Source organism: Doryrhamphus excisus, unplaced genomic scaffold (assembly GCF_030265055.1).
Source record: "Doryrhamphus excisus isolate RoL2022-K1 unplaced genomic scaffold, RoL_Dexc_1.0 HiC_scaffold_24, whole genome shotgun sequence".
Classification (NCBI taxonomy): Eukaryota; Metazoa; Chordata; class Actinopteri; order Syngnathiformes; family Syngnathidae; genus Doryrhamphus; species Doryrhamphus excisus.
Window position 1 is genome coordinate 1,573,646 of NW_026652242.1, and position 6,000 is coordinate 1,579,645.

A 6,000-nucleotide genomic window follows, 5' to 3' on the forward strand; every position below is an offset into this window, starting at 1 on the left:
CAAAAGCAGTCCCTGGTGGTCTAGTGGCTAGGATTCAGTGCTCTCACTGCTGCGGCTGGATTGGTTTTTCCTGGAGATAGGATTTGTCTTCGGCCTCGGTGGAATGGTTGGGGTCACCTTGAAGCGCTACTTGAGAACAATAAATCACGGACTGGGATTCTTCATTATGCCATGACAAGAGACTAGTCTACAGAACATGGCCAGGATTAGGTTTGGGGTATTTGTCTGATGCTGAGGGATCGATCGTGGACTCATTTCCGATCCCGACATCTCTTTTACAAAATACAAAGGATTCCTTGGAGAATGCGGGTATGGATTCTGCTACTTCTCGCATGCTAAGCAAGCACTTTACCATTTGAGGCAATTCCCCGGGTTTGGGGTATTTGTCGAATGCTAAGGGGTAGATCCAATCCCAACATCTATTCTACAAAAGGCAAAGAACTCCTAGGAGACTGCGGGCATTGATCCCAAAACAAGACAAGACAAGGTGCTAGACTGGAGAATGCAGTTAGGACTGGGTTTAGGGTGATACCTATGGCTGTATTTGGCCTAGATATCGGGATTGGGGCCCAGATTAGTGTTCGGTACTTGGAACATTTAATCACAAAAAACAGAAGAGACTATGGAGAATGCGGGCATTGATCCCGCAACCTCTCACATGCTAAGCGAGCGCTCTACCATTTGAGCTAATTCCGCTGCTGTTGGCAGGGAAGGTCCAGTCTCATAACTATTTTGGTTCCTTTGCTGGAGTACATCAAAGCGACACAGTCTCTGCCTTTCAGAGTGCAGCCATGCGGGCATGTGGGTGTATCAAGACAAACTGTGAGATGAGTATAATAAATTAAAACAATATAATGAATAATCACCTTCAAGATGTATCAATAAAAGTGCCGAATCGCCCAATGTGGGGCTCGAACAAAGGACACTGAGATTAAGAGTCTCATTCTCTACCGACTGAGCTAATCGGGCCTTTTTATGCCCTGAACATCATTTTTTTTTTGTTGTTATTGATGTTGCCTTCCTGATGTTTGATCAATTCCTCAGCTGTCCTAGTTTCTCAGGGAACAGAAGGAGCAAGATGTTCAGTCATCGCTGAGAATTTTGTTCTGGTTTAAGGTATTTGTCGGATGTAGATCCAATCCCAACTTCTCTTCTACAAAGGGCAAATAACTCCTTGGAGACTGTGGGCATTGATCCCCCTACCTCTCACATGCTAAGCAAGCGCTACTTGGGAAAATTTCATCACAAAAAACAAAAGAGATTATGTAGAATGCATTGATCCCACTACCTTTCACATGCTAAGCGAGCGCTTTACCATTTGAGCTAATTCCCCTGCTGGAGCAGCGTTGGCAGAGAAGGTCCAGTCTAACAACTATTTTGGTTCCTTTGCTGGAGTACGTCAAAGTGACACAGTCTCTCAGAGTGCAGCCATAACGTTCGATTCCCGGTCAGGAAACTGACATTTGGACAGGTTTTGAGTGGAGAATTTGGGTTGGTCCTCGGTCGAACGGTTAGGGTCATCTTTAAGCGCTATCTGCGAACTGCTGTCATCCTGAAGCGACTGACGACAGAAATACGAATAAAACACATCAATAAATTATAGACTTGAGATTAATTATCATACTCCCTGTTGGTCTACCATTTTAAGCGCGTCTTAGAACGGCGCAGCTGCAAAAAGCCCCCTTCTCTTCCTGCCTAGTTGTTTTGACATATTTCAGATTGTGCAGATGCGGCATAGGCCGGCCAATCAGAAGTTGCCACCGCCCTGGACTGTGGCAGATGTTGTCCAGTTGGAGAAGGACCACCAAATCCTCCTGCAGGTGGATGCCGCTGGTCCTGGCTAGCTTGCAAACCTTTTCAATGAACCTGACTCTAAAATTCAAGTGTTGCTCACAGACGAATAGGAAGCAACTGGAAGCAGCAATCAGCACCTCCAAGTCAGAGTTTTTGGTTCTTGCTTTTTCAGTTGGTGCCAAAAGTGGGGGAAGGGTGAAGCTATGTCTGTGCCAAGTCCTGTCGTCATCGCCGATGTGGCCTCAGTAATGTGGGCGACGAGTCTGCCTACAGGTGGGAGGTTGACCATCTGGCGACTCTATCTCCAGTCAAAACCTATCCAAATCTCAATTCTTTGACCGGGAAGCGAACCAATGCCGCGGCGGTGAGAGCTGCGAATCCTAGCCACTAGACCACCAGGGACTGCTTTATGGGAGCACTCTGAAAGGCAGAGACTGTGTCGCTTTGACGTAGTCCAGCAAAGGAACCAAAATAGTTCTGAGACTGGACCTTCTCTGCCAACGCTGCAACAGCAGGGGAATTAGCTCAAACGGTAGAGCGCTCGCTTAGCATGTGAGAAGTAGCAGAATTGATACCTGCATTCTCATAGGAATCCTTTTCCGTAATACATTTTTTGTCGAAAAGATGTTGGGATCAGAATTGAGTCCAGGATCTATCCATCAGCGTCAGACAAATACCCCAAACCTAATCCTGGCCGTGTTCTCTAGACTTGTCCTTGTTGAGATGAAGAAGCCCTGGTCCCGAAATTTCCACCTCCAAGATGGACTGAGGTCTTAAACAGCCCACATGGACAAGCCAAATATCTTGTTCATGGTCAGACAAGACAAAGGTTGAGCCAGTCACCTGAACATGAAACTGGATTCAAGTCCCTGTTCAGGTGACCAGGTCTGAAGTCCACTTGCAAACGCCTCCTTTTTGCCCTCAAACTACGAGGGCAACAGGATAATCCCTTGGTACTCTACGGAAACTACATGAGGAGACTGGCTTTTAACTGGAACTGGAAAGACTTGTGGCCCCGCACACAAACCAAGTATCTTCTGATCAGCTGATCCTTGACATCAGCTGTCACAGACATTGGCGTCGGTTGGGGACCTCATCCTGATCCACAGTTACCACTGATTTGTAGAGTAAGTCAATAAGTCATCATACTCTTACAGGAAGACTCAGTCCAAACACTCAATTGCTTCAGGGCAAGTAGGTTCCACCAAGACTTGAACTTGGACCACTGGATTCAGAGTCCAGAGTGCTAACCATTACACCATGGAACCCTTTGTTTTGAATGTGACTGGCACCTTCTGGCGTTACAATGGAGGCTTTGCAAACCAGGACAACAACTTTACTCTCTGTTGAGCGCAAAGTATTTTCGGGTACAATCCAGGGGTCTTGTGCTCTCACGGAAATGGCTGTCCTTTCCCAACAGGAGTTGAGATGAAACGTATTCAAATAGACACTCAAATGATCACTCAATCAGAATTACTCCGTTTGCCAATTTCAGACTGCGTGACAAAGACTCAAGTCCAACTCCATTGACAGGGAAGTGGAGGTCCTTCAGACAAGAAGGTATTGCCATTCTTTCCTGGCAGACATAACATAAGAAACAGCTTGTCCTTCGAGCCGGACTTGAACCAGCGACCTAAGGATGCCAGCTTGAACCACTACAGTCCTCCGCTCTTCCAAATGAGCTATCGAAGGTCTTGCTGTTTTGAGGCAAATGAGTACAGCCAAGCGTTTGACAGCGTCTTCACTGTGTACTGCTTTCCTTTCCTGAGACGCCGGATGGTGGTCCAGAATCTCTTCGAAGTCGTCCGGAAGTCCTTCTCCATGGCTTCTCCAAACTCCTCCCATGTCAGAGTTTTTGCCTCAGCGAATGCCAAAGCCGCGGACCGCTTGGTCTGTCGGTTCCTGTCAGCTGAAGTCCCATGAGCCAAAAAGGCCCAATAGAACTCCTTCAGCTTGACGGCATCCCTCACCAACGGTATCCACCAACGGGTTCTAGGATTACCGCCACGACAGGCCCTGACCACCTTAGGGCCACTGCCGCCTCGACAATGGAGGCACAGAACATCCCTGCCTCCCTCTGGATCTTGCAGGTCACTGGGAAGATATTCGGCTCGAAGGACCATTTGGTCCCGAACATGAAACTTTTGATCTGAGTGTCCCGGATTCAAGTCCCTGTTCAGGTGACCAGGTCTGAGGTCCTCTTGCAAACGCCTCCTTTTGCCCTCAAAATACAAGGGCAACAGGACAATACCTTGGTACTTTATGGAAACTACATGAGGAGCCGGGCTTTTAACTGGAACTGGAAAGACTTGCGGCCCCGCACTGTCAGAAGTGGGATTTGAACACACGCCTCATTAGAGACTGCAACCTGAATGCAGCGCCTTCGACCACTCGGCCATCCTGACCCTACAGGTCTCGCTCCTTCTGTTCCCTGAGAAACTAGGTCAGCTGTGGAATTGATCAAACATCAGGATGGCCGCATCAATAAAAACAGAACAAAAAATTATATCTAGAACAGCAAAAGCCCTGATTAGCTCAGCCGTAGAGCATGAGACTCTTAATCTCATGGTTGTGGGTTCGAGCCCCATATTGGGCGATTCAGCATTTTTATTGATACATCTGAAAGATATCTTTGCCTGTATGTTTCAGGATCCATTTGAAGGTTCTCTTAATGGTTTTTAAATGCCTTAGGGGTTGTGGGCCTTCTTATTTTTCTGAATTTCTTTTACGTGATGAACCCTCGCGGTCCATCAGGTCCTCGAACACCGACCTGTTATGTATTCCTAGCCCATCAGTCATCCGGGAAATATGGATTGTGTGTCCAAACTGGGGATGGATGCTCGTGTACACACCTTCAGACATCAAGCACATATCCTTGTTCTTATTTGTCATCTTGATTTTTTTGTAAAAGGAGGTCTTGAAAGGCCATGTTTCCACCCAGTTTTGAACTGGGGACCTTTTGTGTGTGAGGCAAACGTGATAACCACTACACTATGGAAACCTGAAGGAAGGGGCTTTTAAGGGGACTGGTGAAGTCACAAAGCAGTTGCCAAACAATGAAACACGACGATGTGTCCGAAGTGGGGGCAGATTGGGGCTGACTCCAAATGAGTCTTAATTAGTGTTTTGGTGTTGCAGAAACTGTGGCAGCCTTCTTGTGCACCGGCGGGAATGAACTCAAAGGACAGAGCTCTTGCTTTACATGCAGGAGATAGTGGGTTTGATACCTGTATTCTCCACATGGTATGTTATGGCTTTTTTTTGCCAACAAAAGCGTTCTTGATCTCCGACATCGTACCTTATACTTTGATTGATTGCATGTGTGAGGGAGCTGCCAATCATCCCTCTTTGATCAGGTGTATGTCCCACATACACACGGCCATGTTTCCTATTTGTGTATATAGCTGGCTTTTGTTATTTACACATACATCCTGGTTAGTACTTTAATTATATTTGTTTGCCATTTAAGTTGTTTCATTGCCACCTTAGTTAGTTTTCATTTAGAAGTCATTGGTTTGGTTCCTAATTTCTCATCAGTTTCTCCTTTCTTACGAGAAGGTGATTGATCGGGGCACAAGCATGGAGGTGCGCCCATGGGAGTGCAGGCTAGAGGCTGATCACCTTGATTGGACTCTCCCAAGTGTCACCTGGAGGAGCGGGTGGGGTTAACTGTATAGTTTCTGGGTAAATGTAGTTAAATGTAGTCTAGTGCTTAAAATGTATCCAGAAAGTGGAACTTAAGTGTGCTAATATTGAAAGGCCTTTGGAACATAAAAGAAAAGTGTTGAAATTGTAAATATGGTACCTTTTAGATAAATTGCCTCACCCTCTCATTGGGGAATTATGGTTGGCCCTTCACGGGTAAAAGGGGCTGGTGAATTACTGGGTGGAAGGCCTGTTGTGTGTGTGCTGGGGAAAATACTGTTGGACTGTCTGGTCTGGGGTGCGCTTCAGAGGCTATGGCTATCCTGGGCTAGTAAGAGGCCATTTTAAAAACTAAAATCTTACAGCATGCTAATGAATCATTAGCATCAGCAATGAAGCCCCATGAGGCTTGGAACCATTTCAGTCAACTGGTTAGAGAATGGATTCATTTCTTGAATCTTCATGTGCACACGAAACCACCTGCTGGCCGTGGATCGAATTACAGGCGGATGTATCTTCATGTGTGATGCATTGAATGCTGATCTGTTTTGGCTCTTGGAA

The 6,000-nt window shown here is 46.4% G+C and overlaps 4 non-coding genes across 4 annotated transcripts; all 4 read right to left on the reverse strand.

The window, feature by feature from the left end:
• Positions 1-2,990: 2,990 nt before the first annotated feature.
• trnaq-cug (transfer RNA glutamine (anticodon CUG)) lies at positions 2,991-3,062 on the reverse strand. Its single transcript has one exon. It is a non-coding gene; the product is annotated as a tRNA-Gln (tRNA).
• A 337-nt stretch (positions 3,063-3,399) lies between these two features.
• trnay-gua (transfer RNA tyrosine (anticodon GUA)) lies at positions 3,400-3,486 on the reverse strand. The gene is given in 2 exon segments: positions 3,400-3,435; positions 3,450-3,486. It is a non-coding gene; the product is annotated as a tRNA-Tyr (tRNA).
• A 631-nt stretch (positions 3,487-4,117) lies between these two features.
• trnal-cag (transfer RNA leucine (anticodon CAG)) lies at positions 4,118-4,199 on the reverse strand. The gene has a single exon. It is a non-coding gene; the product is annotated as a tRNA-Leu (tRNA).
• Positions 4,200-4,722: 523 nt separating this feature from the next.
• trnav-cac (transfer RNA valine (anticodon CAC)) lies at positions 4,723-4,795 on the reverse strand. Its single transcript has one exon. It is a non-coding gene; the product is annotated as a tRNA-Val (tRNA).
• Positions 4,796-6,000: the final 1,205 nt, after the last annotated feature.